This window comes from Schistocerca americana, chromosome 7 (genome assembly GCF_021461395.2).
Source record: "Schistocerca americana isolate TAMUIC-IGC-003095 chromosome 7, iqSchAmer2.1, whole genome shotgun sequence".
In the NCBI taxonomy this organism is placed as follows: Eukaryota; Metazoa; Arthropoda; class Insecta; order Orthoptera; family Acrididae; genus Schistocerca; species Schistocerca americana.
In genome coordinates, this window is record NC_060125.1 from 599864254 (window position 1) to 599881083 (window position 16830).

The following is a 16830-nucleotide window of genomic DNA, read 5'->3' on the forward strand; positions in this document are numbered from 1 at the left end:
AGTCCAAGCTGCCTTCCTTTACAATCTCTCCGAGGCGAGGACACGCATTTCTGGGGCCCTGTGGGAAACGTGCCCGATTACCACGCCCGTTTACGGATATACTTTTTGTATATTATTTCGACAACATCCCGAGCAAACTTCGTTATATTATTCATAATAACTGACATGAAATAGTTTTACGATAGTGAAAGGTAGGAATATGAATTTCAATTCTCTGCCACGTGGATCCGGCTGTTTACGAACAGAGCTTACCAACTACGTAAAAAATAATTATTGCAAGATCTGTTTGAACCTATTTTAGACAATGCAGCTGGCTATAAACTATCGGACATGATCAGGATTACAATAATCGCACAAGAACTAGAAGCTAAAATCATAAATGAACAAACAGATCAAAGCATACAAAAATTAATGGAGATATTTATATCACAAGAATATATAGACGGATTGATGGGGTTAAAGGGACCAACTGCGAGGCCATCGGTTCCTTAATCTTTTATGTCTAAGACCGGAAATTGTTACCAGAGAAAAAAGGCACAAAGACAAATCCCAATGGATTCGATCGTATCCGAGAATCAAGAAAGCCAAGGCACAGAAGCAGGTAGAAATGTGAGAGGAGTAAAAGGTTGAAGATGAGAAAGATGACCCGCCCAGAAAGCAACTAGAAACCCCCAGAGCACGTTATACGACCAGAGACACACACACACTGCATCCGACCGGTGCTACAACACCCTCCATTACCACAGGAAAACTTGCTACGCGGACAAGATAAAATCTCATGAAAGAGGACAATGAGAACGAGTCTGTCAACCAACGACAGCTGTATAAGAATAAGAAGATTTAAAAAGATGGGAAGGGCAGGAGGCATGCCGAACCATCGTGCAAGGGCAGTCCCTGGGGTCAGAGCAGGTGACGGGTCACCCTTCCAATCCCTCAACTGGCCGACGAGACTAATTTAGTCTACATCGTAGAGAGGAGTAAAAACCACTTTCACGGGAGAAACACAAAACCAAGTCAGTGAGTTTGGTGTCGTCCGCTAGCACGTGAGGTAGCATGTCAGCACGTTTAAGGTTTCGCTGCAAGGCGGGCAAATTTGGGCAGTCCAGTACGATGTGGCCACCGAGAGGCAGGCACCACACACCGACAGTGAGGTGGATCCTCACATAGGGGAAAGTGGTCATGGATCACCCAAGTGTGGCCAATGCGAAGCCAACACAGGACAGTCGTTCGCAATTTATTCAGTGAAACCACAGCACACCAATCCGCATTCCAGGCCTCTCACATCTGTCCGGTTCCGGTACCCCCATCTCCAAAGTAGGCATCCTGCAGCCAACTTGGTCAACTGGCCTGCATGTTTATTCACTGGGTTCTCAGCTTGACCTGGGCTCGATACAAAGACGACCAACCGTCCAGCACCGTAGAGGTCATACAGGAGACCCTGGATAGTCACAAACAGTGGTAGCACTGGTCGACAGCCTGAAAACTATTCAAGGGGTCATTTAAGATTAAGAAAGACTCGTCAGTGCAAGAATCAAGTTGGCTGAGGGCTCAAGTAATGGCCACCAATTCTGCAGTGAATACACTGCATTCGTTGGGCACGGACCGTAGTTCACTGTATCTTGCATTGTGAAGGCAAAGTCGGTTCGTCCATCGACCATTGAGACATCAGTGTATACCATGTCTGAGCCCAGAAATGCATCAAAAACGTTCAGGAACAAGTGGCGAAAAACCACAGGTTCTATGGGGAAAAACCACAGAATTCTATAGAGTCTTTCGGTCCAAACGAGAGGACGAGACAGATCTGAGGACGGAGTACACACCATAGGGGAACATGGGATTTCTCTCAGACAAGGGGCGACAGTTGGGGAGACTGAATGCAAACAGCGATCGTGACTCCAGACCTCGGCCCCTGTTACGGGAGGTTTATCTCCCTACCATGAGAAAGAACACAGCTGTTCGGACGCTCAGGGCGCATCTAATGTGTATTGCATACTTGAGCAGAAGTTGTTGGAACCTGATCTGTAAGGGAGGGACACCAGCCTCCGTCAGTAGGCAGTTCAAAGAGCTGGTCCAAAACGCAGGCGTCATAGGCCCCACAAAAATATACTGGGTCCAGCATCCACAATACCAGAAGGCGTGATGGGATTAGAGTTTTGTAGAGCCGTAAAGTGTATACAGCAGTCTGCCCCCAGCTTGTGTTACTAAGAGAACGAAGAGTACTTAGATGTGACCAGTACGTTTATTTAAGTTGGCAAAGATGGGGACCTCATGTGGATTGGGCATTGAAGACCAATACCACAAAATGATAAGACTCCATCATATTGAGCATTTGGTCATCGTGGTACGCGTTCTGGACAGTACAATACCAACATAAGTGAATGACATGTCTTGGCGGTGGAAAACCAGAAGCCATGAGTGAGAGGCCAGGACTGCACCTTTCGTATGGCACCCTGCAGTAGGCATTGAAAACCACCCACAGTTGAGGAGCAATAGAGCATACAGGGAGGGTAACACTGCAGGCCCCACAGTAGAAATCCAATACAGAGCACCAGAGGACCCCATTCTCTTGTACATGGGGAGTACTGTGGGAAACACCAATTTGAACCCGGAAAGTACGGCAAGACAGGAAATTCCAGACACAAGTCTGGAGTTGGCGACTGAGACCTTACTCATGGAGAGTAACAAGTATGTGATGACGCCATGTAGTGTCGTAAGACCTATCCAAGTCGAAGAAAATGGTGATAAGATGTTGACACTGGGCAAAAGCTGACGGAATAGCAGACTCCTGGCAGAGCAAATTGTCAGCCTTGGCGAAAACTGCCCTGGGACAGAGCCAAAAGATCTCAAGACTCAAGGTAACAACACAGCTGTGTGGAAGATCACGCTATCAGGATCCTGCAGGGGTATTAAGAGACCAAGAAGGCAAGTCACGCCTCAGTTTCACGTGCTGTCATTGGTTGTGAAGAGACACCAACAACACACATCTGTTCTGTATAAGAGTGCATGGGGGCCATAGAACACAGCAGAACGCTGCCTATCAGATCCTTCCTCTTTTTAAAAGACAATTTCTTGGCCTTCGTGCATGGGGGCCATAGAACACAGCAGAACGCTGCCTGTCAGATCCTTCCTCTTTTTAAAAGACAATTTCTTGGCCTTCTTGCCCTTAGACGATATTCTGTGAGGGCTTGTCTGCCCTAGATTGTGGGAAAGAGGAGGAATTCGAAGACCTGCAACCTGTAGCTCCTTGAGCAACCGGCTGGCATCCGGTTGCAGGTCTGCAGATTCCTGGGAAGGGAACATCCTGAGGGACCTATACATAGTAAGGGGTGTCGGAGTACGGTGTTGCCTCTCTGGCTGGGGGCTGACGTCCCTGGCGAATACGGAGTCCACGTTCCCAAAGGGGTTGTGGGGGAAGGAGGAGGAGGAGGATCCCCAACCACCAGGGGAGCGGGTGTAGTTGGGCGCAACAAAGACGAGATGTAGAAGACGCTGAGGGTGATGTCAATATCACTAAAGAGGACACATCGTCATAGCAGTAGCATACATAGTTTTATATGTGTGGGGTGTAGGCAATCTTTTTTCTTCTTAGCCTCTTGATATGTGAGGCGTCATGGGTCTTGTGTTCCTGGAATTTCTTTTTATGTTTGAAAACAATGCAGTCTAGTCAACATGGGGAATGGTGCTCCACACAGCTGACACAGATGGGGGAGGGGCACACTGCCACTATCCCTAAAGATGGGACTGGAGTTGTAACGCAATAAGTGTGTCCAAATCACATGCATATGTATAAAACACGAGAAGGAGATATACGGCTTGACAGCACAGTGATACAAGATCACCTTGACCTTCTCATGCATCGAGTCACCTTCAAAGACCAAGATGAATGCTCTGGGCACGATGAAGTAAATGCACACCTCATCAATCCAAATTAGCACGCTACTCGTCATCAGCCTGTGAAAGGAGATCTCTGAAAAATTATACCTTGTGCCATATTCAGACTTTTTTGGGGAGTTCCACAGACATGAGCATCACCAACTTGTCAAAGGTGAGCAGCTACCGTGACTAAAAAAAAAGGAGGCCACTTTAAGCAGAAATCACAAGAATAAATGGTAGTAGAACGCCCAAGAAGGTAATAAATTATCGACCAATAGGGAAAAGATCAACAAGAAGACTAAGAAGGAGGTGGAGAGATCAATTAGCAACTAATCACAGAGACGCCGGTGAAGAGGACGTAACAGCAAACATTCCAAACCCTTTAAGAAAGAAAAGAAGCAGGATCATTTGACGGCTTTGGCAACAACACAGGAGACGCAAGACAAGCTTCACAATTCTATTGCTACATGGATACTAATATCAGGCCCATTCAGAAGATTTTTGAAAGGCACAAAGCGTCTATTCAACAACACTGCCGTCGAGACTAAAAAAAGCAAGTCTTTACGGCAATTCGCAAAGCAAGTCTTTACGGAATATCCTAACTATCTGTGCCGCGGGGCAATGGGAAACATTTTGTCGCACATTCAGGAATACAGTAGTGGGACTAATAACGTTAATTCATCTTTTTTTTTCTTTTTTGTTAAATTCAGTTCCTGAAGACTGTAACGTCGTTTCCTGATTTCATTTTCATTGATTAGGCACCCGGTGAACGAACATAATATGGGGATGAACATACGGAACACAGCTGATACGTTCGTGCACATAGGATGTAAGCGGATACAGAAGATCGTGTGTAGACAAAACTGAATCCCACAAGTTTTCACACGAAAATGTATCCTCGAAACACTATGCAAGACGTGCAGCTCAACTAATAAATATCCTTGATATTTATTCCGCCAACATGGAGCGTCCGTATTAAATGTCTACAATATTTCTTTCGTAGTGCTATGCTTAATCAAGTCACGCTGAGAAACTATTCATCCCTTCCTCGTTAATAGCGGGCGAACTGTGACGTGGCACCGCAATTAGCAGCATTTTTACTGCCAAAAGCAGATCTTTTTTCCACCAAGGGTGACTACTAGGGCGACGATACCAGACAGAATAAGGAACGTGTAAGATCTAACGAACAATCCAGCGCCCAATATTGTACGAATAAAATAGCATATAAAGGCTTTTTCATTAAGAGTGATACTTTGTACAATTGTAAATTTCGGTTCCTAATTTATTTTTTGTACGCTACCAGGTGTAAGACTATCCACTACAATTCGCAGTTTCATCATGCGGCGACTTACACTTCCTAAATCTTTAAAAAATCGTTAAAAAATTTAACAATGTGGCAGCTCAATTATGGTGGCTCATGGTTTGTTCGGCAGAGAATTGGGTCATCATCGTTTCTCCATTCAGGCTATACGCCGCACTGTTGCCAAGTTTGAACGGGATTTCGCTATATACGACCAGAAGCCACAAAGAAGACATTGCAAAGTGAGGATTGAGGACAATATCGCAGTAGTTGCGGCCAATATTAGCGAAGAGCAGAATATGTCAGTTTCAAGACCATCTTAACAGTTACGGCTGTCTGAGACATCAACTTGGCGAATCTTGCGAAATGATTTGGGCCTGCATCCATACACAGTTCTACTGACTCAAGAGTTGAAGCCAAACGATCACACATTGCGTAGCGAGTTTGCTGATTGGACCGTACAGCAGTTGGAAACTGATCCTGATTTCTGTGGAAAAATCACCTCATACGAGGCTACTTTCTGTCTTCGTGGCTTCGTCGATACGTAAAACTGTCCTTATTGGAACGAGAACCCACAACTATAGCACAAGGTGCCATTGCATTAAGAAAAACTCAGTGTGCTGCGGTTCATCGAGTGGCGTCGTTATTAGACATTAATCCTTTCGAGATGACGAGAGAAGAACCGTTATCTTCAACGGCAACCGCTGGAGATATATGTTATGCGAATTTCTGTGGCCAGAACTTGCCACAGATACTGAAAACATGTGGTTCCGGCACGATTGCGATACATGTCACACAGCTGATTGATTTTATGCTGGATTTGCTGAGGCAGAAGTTTGGCGACCGAATCGGCTCAAAAAATGGATTTGTTAATCAGCCGCCACCGTCGTGTCATTAAACACTCATGGATTTTTTTTCTTTGAGGCAACATCAAAGCCCGGGTTTACACTGATAAACCACAAACTTTGGCACATTTGGAGGCAAACGCTCGTCGAATTATCGCAGACACAACGCCATTAATGTTGGGCATAGTGATTAACAACTGCAGCCATAGTGTGCGTCATTGTGTTCGCAGCTGTGGTGGACATTCGAACGAGACTTTGTTCTCAACATAAATGCTATGATTGAGCTTCAAAATAAAGCACAATTTATCACTATTATGGAAGGTGCCGTAGTTTAGAAGTGTTGAATTCTCGAGCACACACTCGTCAGGCCTTGTTTTGTTCCTTTATCCTCCCTCTCAGTAACGTACAAAGAACCACCCTGCATTGAGGTGAATCAACACGAGATTTTATTTATCCAACTTATCATGTTCTTAACGAGGCAATAAGTAGGAGCAAGTATTTTTAACCATTTGTATTCGAGATCATATAAAGACGGTAAGTAAGGAGTGAATGCTTCCGATACGAGAGTGAGCGTGTGTCATACTTTTACCACATCAAAGATATTTGTCTCTTAATCACCTGAACATGTCATCCCGAACGGCAACTTTCGAAGATTTCTCATGATTTCAGCAGCATCAATGCGAGCGTGGTAACTACGAGGGCAGTTCAATAAGTAATGCAACACATTTTTTTTCTCGGCCAATTTTGGTTGAAAAAACCGGAAATTTCTTGTGGAATATTTTCAAACATTCCCGCTTCGTCTCGTATAGTTTCATTGACTTCTGACAGGTGGCAGCGCTGAATGGAGCTGTTAAAATGGCGTCTGTAACGGATGTGCGTTGCAAACAACGGGCAGTGATCGAGTTTCTTTTGGCGGAAAACCAGGGCATCTCAGATATTCAAAGGCGCTTGCTGAATGTCTACGGTGGTCTGGCAGTGGACAAAAGCACGGTGAGTCGTTGGGCAAAGCATGTGTCATCATCGCCGCAAGGTCAAGCAAGACTGTCTGACCTCCCGCGTGCGGGCCGGCCGTGCACAGCTGTGACTCCTGCAATGGCGGAGCGTGCGAACACACTCGTTCGAGATGATCGACGGATCACCATCAAACAACTCAGTGCTCAACTTGACATCTCTGTTGGTAGTGCTGTCACAATTGTTCACCAGTTGTGATATTCAAAGGTTTGTTCCCGCTGGGTCCCTCGTTGTCTAACCTAACACCATAAAGAGCAAAGGACAACCATCTGTGCGGAATTGCTTGCTCGTCATGTGGCTGAGGGTGACAATTTCTTGTCAAAGATTGTTACAGACGATGAAACATGGGTTCATCACTTCGAACCTGAAACAAAACGGCAATCAATGGAGTGGCGCCACACCCACTCCCCTACCAAGAGAAAGTTGAAAGCCATACCCTCAGCCAGTAAAGTCATTGTTACAGTCTTCTGGGACGCTGAAGGGGTTATTCTGTTCGATGCCCTTCCCCATGGTCAAACGATCAACTCTGAAGTGTATTGTGCTACTCTTCAGAAATTGAAGAAACGACTTCAGCGTGTTCGTAGGCACAAAAATCTGAACGAACTTCTCCTTCTTCATACAACGCAAGACCTCACACAAGTCTTCGCACCCGAGAGGAGCTCACAAAACTTCAGTGGACTGTTCTTCCTCATGCACCCTACAGCCCCGATCTCGCACCGTCAGATTTCCATATGTTTGGCCCAATGAAGGACGCAATCCGTGGGAGGCACTACGCGGATGATGAAGAAGTTATTGATGCAGTACGACGTTGGCTCCGACATCGACCAGTGGAATGGTACCGTGCAGGCATACAGGCCCTCATTTCAAGGTGGCGTAAGGCCGTAGCATTGAATGGAGATTACGTTGAAAAATAGTGTTGTGTAGCTAAAAGATTGGGGAATAACCTGGTGTATTTCAATGCTGAATAAAACAACCCCTGTTTTAGAAAAAAAATGTGTTGCATTACTTATTGAACTGCCCTCGTAGTTGCGTCAACAAACAGGAACGCTGTGCCACGTTAGTACAGCAGCACTAAACATTTCGCACTAGAGACAGCTTCTATATTTTCTTCTTTCCTCCCGGATCAAGCAAAAATAAACTAAAAAAAAATCACACCAATTTCGCACTAGAGACAGCTTCTATATTTTCTTCTTTCCTCCCGGATCAAGCAAAAATAAACTAAAAAAAAAATCACACCAATTTCGCACTAGAGACAGCTTCTATATTTTCTTCTTTCCTCCCGGATCAAGCAAAAATAAACTAAAAAAAAAAATCACACCAATTTCGCACTAGAGACAGCTTCTATATTTTCTTCTTTCCTCCCGGTTCAAGCAAAAATAAACTAAAAAAAAAAAAAAAAAAAAAAAAAATCACGCCAGGAGTGTTATCTAAAGAAGAGGCTTTTGACACACACACACACACACACACACACACACACATATATATATATATATATATAAGGAAGTCGGTGGAAACAGTGACTATAGTAAAATACCTAGGAGTACCTATCCGGTGCGATCGGGAGTGAAATGAGCACATAAAACAATTAGTAGGAAAAGCATGTCTCACACAGAGATTCTCAAAAAGAGCCTTAAGGATATTTAATTCATCCACGAAAGAAGTGGCTTACAAAACAGTTGCACCGATTCCTGAGCACTGTACATCAGTCTGGGATCCTTATGAGGTTGGTTTAGTGGAAAATATAGAAAAAAAATCAACGACGAGCGGTACGTTTCGTAACGGAATCGGTTAGTCGACGCCGTAAGGTGACTTGCGGATTATATATGTACATGTAGATGTTTGGGACTACTGTAGCTTCTCGGTCTAGGCTCCCTAGCCTATGCTACGTCACTGTCACAGAACTGTATCGAGCATGAACTTTGCAGCAACTATTCCTGCTCGGTTAGTGTTCAAGCACTGTATGTTACGGTTTACACAGACAAATAGACAACAAATTGTATATACTTGCTTTGATGTGTAATTGTAGCGAAATACCTTCAGCATTTATCGGACGTTAGGGTTTCCTGGGTCAAAGCAGTCTTGGAATCCTAACATGTCAAAACCACAAGAGATGGAGGGCAATACGCCGTAAGATGCAGCTTTTGATATTTTCAAAGACACAGTTATTAAGTCACAAACGTTTCATGACACCTTCTTTTATGTTTTATTTTCCCATAAACGGGTAATATCTAATCAACAGCAGAATTCCCTCTGGTGTTACTATAATTTTGAAAAAAAAAAAAAAAATAAAAATAAAAAAAAAAAAATAAAAAAAAACCACACACACACACACAACAAAAGTCCAGTAACTTCAAGAGACTTATCAATAACTTGCTACGCCACTTCAAGAACGCACACACTGTCCTTTCCGTAACTAGTAGGTTGTCGGCATTAAGACGGCGTTCCAAAACATCCCAAAGGTGTTTTATAGGATTCATGTCAGGACTCTGTGCAGGCAAGTCCATTACAGTGATGTTACTGTCGTGTAACCACTCCACCACAGGCCGCGCATTATGGACAGGTGCTCGAGCGTGTTGAAAGTTGCAATCGCCATCCTCGAATTGCCCTTCAACAGTGGGAAGCAAGAAGGTGCTTAAAACATCATGAAGCCTGCGGTGTGATAGTGCTACACAGAACAACAAGGGGTGCTAGCCCCCTTCATGAAAAACATGACCACACCTTAACACCACCGCCTCCGAATTTTGCTGTTGGCACTACACACGCGGGCAGATGACGTTCACCGGGCATTCGCCATACACACACCCTGCCATCCGATCGCCACATTGTGTACCGTGATTAGTCACTCCACACCATGTTTTTCCACTGCTCAATCGTCCAATGTTTACGCTCCTTACCCCAATCGAGGCGTCGTTTTGACATTTACCGGCGTGATGTGTGGCTTATGAGCAGCCAGTCGACCAAGAAATCACAGTTTTCTCACCTCCCACCTAATTGTCACAATACTTGTAGTGGAGCCTCGTGCAGTTTGGAATTACTGTGTGATGGTCTGGCTCAAATGGCTCTGAGCACTATGGGACTCAACATCTGAGGTCATCAGTCCCCTAGAACTTAGAACTAGTTAAACCTAACTAACCTAAGGACATCACACACACATCCATGCCCGAGGCAGGATTCGAACCTGCGACCGTAGCAGCAGCGTGGTTCCGGACTGAAGGGCCTAGAACCGCTTGGCTACCGCGGCCGGCCAGTGATGGTCTGGATAGATGTCTGCCTATTAGACATTACGAACCTCTTCAACTGTCGGCGGTCTCTGTCAGTCAACAGACAAGGTTGGCCTGCACGCTTTTGTGCTGTACTCGTCCCTTCACGTTTCCACTTCACTATCACATCGGAAACAGTGCACCTAGGGATATTTAGGAGTTTGGAAATCTCGCGTACAGATTATGACACAAGTGACACCCTATCAACTAACCACGTTCGAAGTCCGTGAGTTCCGCGGAGTGCCCCATTCTGCTCTCCCATGATGTCTAATGACTGCTGAGGTTGCTGATATGGAGTAGGTGGCAGCACAATGCGCCTAATACGAAAAACCTATGTTTTCAGGAGTGTCCGGATACTTTTGATCACATAATGTAGAAACATGTGTAAATCATATTCCTAAAACACTGCGTGCAATGCTAGGAAGACTGGTAATTCTGTGACGTGCCCGTTAACTGAAACTGGTATAAAATCACACACACTAAATGAAGCAGTGGATTTGGATGATGGAACCATGGTAACGAATAAATTAAGACAAGATATCCTACATAGTGAAAAAGATTGCCTTTTACTGAATACCGCGTTTCGATGTCTTAGTTAAAGGAACTTAAGCCTATTGCCACACTTTATTGTCCCAAGATATGAAATAACTAATTAATAATTCACTAGCTGCGAACATTACAGCTATTGATAGCTGATGGAGAAATAACTTTTGTCCTGGTCTGGCAAAACTGGAGAGAATCAAAACGCACGATGCTATTGAAGGCGTGACAACTCGTATTATTTCTAACTAGCACGTAGCTTAAGCATTACGTATGACAACCGGTTGAAGCAACAGAGAACATAACGTAGACAGCGGAGAGACTGATCGAAATTAATTCTCATGTCAAGAGGAGGATTCGAGAGTCCGCCCTTCTGTAGCTTGCTTTAGTAAATACCGCAATCGATTTCACTTTATATTGATAACGACACTCCATACATTTTTATCTATGAATTACATATTACATTTTTATTAACCGCAAAGAAATTTTATAAGCTTCAATTCAAATGTGGACTACTCTTTCGCAGAAGTATTTGATGCGCTTTGGTCCCAACAGCATGAGGGAGGAACTGATAATTTTCAGCTTAGAAATATCTCACTTGCGTGTACATAAACTAAACATAGCCAGAACTGTGCAACAAAATTAGTGTCCGTGGATTTTAGCATGTCTACAGGATACACGAGTGCACTCGGATATAAAACTTCATTTCTGAATAATACATCATTCCCATTCAACTGGCTTCGTGCGTGTGCTGATTAATCGCACACCGAAAATACATATGCCAGATGTTAGATTACCAGTTGGCCCAAGGACCTTTCTCCTGACGACCAAAAATAAATAAGCAGCAAATAAAGAAAATGATCAATAATCAAGAAAAATCAAAATCATTACTCCGCTAGGTGATATCAGCGTAGGACTAGCAATTTTTTCTGCAAGTTGTATGTTCTCACTACAGCCTTCGTTTACCTAACGTCTGCGTACAATTTCGTAGGTCGTGAATAATCGATCGAGTCGTGAACTCAGCAGCGCAATATGAAGTATGTCATCAGTATGAGATTGTACGCTCATATTTTCACACAGTTGCAAGCCTAACGTTGTTACAATATTGGAGTGCGGCTACAGACGTGTCAATTTCTGTGGTGGCGTCTACTGTGTATGCAACCTTCGGCGCCAAATCAAGGATGCCTCGGGTTTCTTGTGTTCGTGAAAACACAGCTGCGCGTCGACTCTTCAAACGAGTATCGCGTTGCTATGGACTACGGCGAGCGCTGCGTGTAACAGCTAACAGCACATACCCTAAAGTTAGCGGGGAAACTGGAGCCGTGGTCAGGGCGGCTGGCGAGTATGCAGATTGCAGTTAACCTCTACACTGAGCACAACACCATAGAAAGGAAAGCTTTAAGCGCCCTCAGCGGTGCACCGTCTTCAGTGCGTCCTTAAAATGCTGCACAAGAATAGGGTAACATTAGTCCAAACGTTGCAAGCAACGTAAAGAATATTCTCTGTGTGATACATACACTGATAAACCAAAACATTATTACAAACTGCTTAACGGCGTACTTGTGCACCTATGGAACGCAATACAGCAGCAGTGCAGCGCGGTATGGATTCGACAAGTCCTTGGTAAGTTTCCAGAGTTATGTAGCACCAAATGTCTACACGCAGGTGAGGCAATTCTCGTACATTAGTGGCTGTGGTTTGTTTAGGCCGAGCTTGCGTCCGGTAATCTTCCAAATGTATTCCATCGTGTTCCGACCACACTAATTTGGTGGGCCCGACTTTAACTTGAGTTCACTATCGTGCTCCTCAAATCACTGTGGCTCGATTTTAGCCTTGTGACACTGACAATTAGCCTGCTGGAAGTTGTCATCGCCCTCGGGGAAAACATCAACCATGAAGAAATACAGGAGGCCCACAATGTTTCACGTTTTCTACAGCTATCACGGAGCCTTCGACTATTACCCCAGGTCCCGTGGAAGCGCAGGTGAATGTCACCCACAGCGTAATACCGCCCCCAGCCGTCTGCATCCGTGTCGTGGTGCATCTTTCGAGCAGCCGTTAGTCTATACGACCTGGTATAACAAGGAATGTGATTCGCCCGAACAGATAACACGTTTACAATTTATTATTATTTATTTATCTTATGGCTTTTTGAGATATTGACAAAAATTACACAGCGTAGAGCACAATATTTACAATATAAAGTCTTGTAATAAACATGTGAAGCTTTCTTTCTTTATTTTATTTTCTTTATTTTTTCGACTTTCGAGTCGTCAGGAGGAAGTCTTATGGTATACCTTCGTGTGATCTTGGGGGACATTCCTCAGTGACGTGTTGATGATCTACGATCCTTCGCAACCGGGATGGTTGCTCTCCCCTTTATGTAAAAAACATGGGCATCTTCCATTTTGAGTCTTTAAATTGCTTAGCACTGACCTTCTTTTGCGTAGCAAGTCAAAATCTTGGTGATTTCTGAGTAATACACGGTATATAATTATTTTGTTGTCCAGTCCATTCTGGAGTCTACACATTAGCAAGGTTGAACTCATCTTCCACAACGTCCTTTGTTGTCGTTGGCAGTCGTCTAGAGCGGAGTCAGTTATGGTTCGTATCATCGATATCTTGACGCATTGGTAGATTTTTACCATCTATGATCTTTTTGTATTCGTTCGTGAGAGCACTTATGCGTCGTAGTTGAGGGGTGGAATATGGCTTAATATTAGCAACCGGTCCGAAGGTGTTGAGCTGATAAAATCAGCGATCATTCTCACGACGTTATTTAGTTGGTCATTATTTTTTGAGCATCTAAGCTGATTAGTCGTACTGGGGCACAAGAAGAATTTAGGGTGGGTGCTGATGTTTCCCAGGTTGTACAACATAGCTTTTGAATGATGTTCCTCGTTTTCAATTTCTCGGCTGTCTGCGTCGAATCCCTTCTGAAAGAGTTCTATCAAAATTTACCCCCACGTTCTTTGATGTGTCATTACAAGTGCAGTGTTTCAAAACTGTATTTTGAGTTTTATTTCGCCAAGTTTATTATTTAGGTGTAACAGAGAACCATCGGTATCGTGGCGTTTGGTTGGAGTTTCCGTTTGAGAATTACTCTCCCACTACGTCTGGGTCCTCCGTTAGGATTTCCTCTGGCTGTTCAATTGACGTACCTCTTTTTGCAAATACCTAGCTGCCGACGTAACCAAGCTTCCTCGATTTTGTGATCGGCATGCCTGCAATGTACAAGCCTTTTAATTTTCTTGCGGAGTTGATATTGGATCACATGACTATTTGGAACACGTGTACCCTGGGAACCGCTAAATGGATTACCAAATCCTGGCGGTCAGACAATCTTGCGATATCCTGGCCATAAGACGCATTCTACGTTTACATTGATCTACAGTCCAGTCTCAATGATTACGTGTCCATTGTAGTTCTAATTGACGATGCTGGTGGGTCAACAAGGGAAAATGTACGAGTCGTCTGCTGCGAAGCCCCATGTTCAACAGTGTGCGCTGAATGGTGTGCTCCGAAACACTTGTGTCTGCACCAGCATTCTCACCTAATCCTAGTTTACAGAGCGGGCAAGCCTCAGACCCCCATGTTCTACAATGAGGCGTGGACTCCATCGCATTGTCGCCTAGTCGTGGTTTCACCATCTATTCAGCCACTCTCCATAGTGGCTCATGACCGTACTATAACAGCAGACCAGCTTAGTAGTTTCCAAGGTGCTCGTTGGTAGGCGCAGGGCCACAGCAATCTGCCATTTGTCAAAGTCGCTCTTATAGGTAAATTTCCCCATTTGCGCCTCGCACTGTCGCTAGAATGACTCCCCACTGGGCTCTGCCCAGTATATATACTTTCCTTAGCGCGTTACCACACGCAGACGGCAGAAGCCATAATGTTTTGGCTAATCAGTGGCTAGCTTATTCCCTGGCCCGCCGATTCACGTAACGCCTCACCCGCTAGCCGTGACCGGATTTAGTCAATCAGCGACTAGGGTGCAACATTCGCCCACAGGATGTAACATAATACTTGCTGATCATGCTCGTCCTGTTCGCAATTGTGGTCGTTTGAGCCGGGGAGGCGGTATCTGGAAGACAGGGGCTCTGTCCAGACTGATAATGGCCTGATTTTTACAGAATCCTATAAATGTCTTGTGACTGATTTCCGTTACTGGCCGCGCGGGATTAGCCGAGCGGTCTGAGGCGCTGCAGTCATGGACCGTGCGGCTGATCCCGGCGGAGGTTCGAGTCCTCCCTCGGGCATGGGGGTGTGTGTTTGTCCTTAGGATAATTTAGGTTAAGTAATGTGTACGCTTCGGGACTGATGACCTTAGCAGTTAAGTCCCATAAGATTTCACAAACACATTTCCGTTACTGAGGTCGAAAGGGTTACTTCAGCGGAGCCGCTGGGAATTCGCGAAATCGAGAAATCGGCCGGTAGCCCTCGCAGCGCGTAGAAGCACGTGAGTGCCCCTAGTTTTGTGTTGTTAATGTGTTCGGTAGGTAAAGGCTTTACGCCAGTGACAAGCTGTATGTGGTGTTCGACGAACGAAGCAGATGTGACGAGGTTTATTTAATGCCAATTAATTCAATTTGTTTACATCCGTTTGGAAAACTTTATGTGTGGTTTTTTATGGAGCTTTTAACTATTGGCTTTGAATCGTTTTCCTGTTTAGATGTCGTGCAAATTATCGGTGGAAGCTGCTGGAAGCCAGCTGGCCTGTACAGTTCAACAGAACCTGTACGGTTCGGCACCGTCGAGTACAAGGGATGGCAATTCAGTGCATGGGAACTTGAGCGTAGAAGGGCTTTCGACAATAAATGTTGTTAGATTGCTTTGTAAATTTTACGTTTTTTATCACCATAGACGTGTGAATTAAATTTCAGTTTTTTATAAGTCCAACGGGCGTGATTTATAAAATATTTGGTATAGACCTTTTTGAATACCGTGATAATGTACAGGCATCTGAGGCAGCGTCTTTCACATCAAAGCACTCAGCACGCGTTTTAGCCTTGTCCGGTGCTTTGGTGCGTGCCGCCGCAAACGAAGCCTGTCGGCGTCAGGTGCGCTCGTATCCTAGTTACAGCGACGCACACAAGATCCCGCTTCCAGCGCGCCGTGCTTTGCGATTGCTCCCGGCGGTCCGGCCGTTTGCTGCTGCTGCTGCGTCAACAATGCCAGTCAGAGGCTATCAGTCGTGCTACGAAATCGCTCACGATAACGCAAGCGGGCAACTTCACATCTTCATTTTACTGAGCGCTGTGACGCATATAAGAGTGTAAGCAGACGGATGAAACGTTCATCAGCACAAATCAAGTAACAGAAATATTTTCCTTTCCTTCCCTCGTCCACTTTTCACTTAATTTACAGGGCCCGTTTTCTTTACGAAAAAGCCAAGCGTCCTAATTTAGCCAATGGCTTGTGGATAGACTTTTTCCAAATGTTTTGGAAGAGTAACTATCACATTCAAATGGAGACTCTACTCCGCAGCAAACAAATCCAAACTTCATATTTGACGTCCTCTGTTAAATGCACCAATAACTGATATTGACGGAGGTGACTGAGATTCTATAAGGAAGTCATAACGCACGACGTGCAATTCCACCGCATCTAAAAAAAAATGGCTCTGAGCACTATGGGACTCAACATCTTAGGTCATAAGTCCCCTAGAACTTAGAACTACTTAAACCTAACTAACCTAAGGACATCACACACACCCATGCCCGAGGCAGGATTCGAACCTGCGACCGTAGCAGTCCCGCGGTTCCGGACTGCAGCGCCAGAACCGCTAGACCACCGCGGCCGGCCCACCGCATCTGAAACTGAGCATAGTTCTAGTGCTTCCACAAAAGATCTTGTATAACAACTCAACTTTCTAGTTCCTTTCGTCATGTTGAATAAGCTGTAGTTAATAAATGTTATTAACTCTACAGCAAGCCAATGTCATTAAACATACATCTGGCCTACAGGCAACTAAAGTACGACGAATGCCTTCGCAGTGGCA

At 44.7% G+C, this 16830-nt stretch overlaps 1 protein-coding gene across 1 annotated transcript in view; it reads right to left on the reverse strand.

Annotated features, from left to right (window-relative positions):
* The window catches only part of LOC124623140 (AT-rich interactive domain-containing protein 2), a 323487-nt gene that overhangs the window by 173310 nt on the left and 133347 nt on the right, over positions 1–16830 (reverse strand). The gene's annotated exons all lie outside the window — the stretch shown is intronic.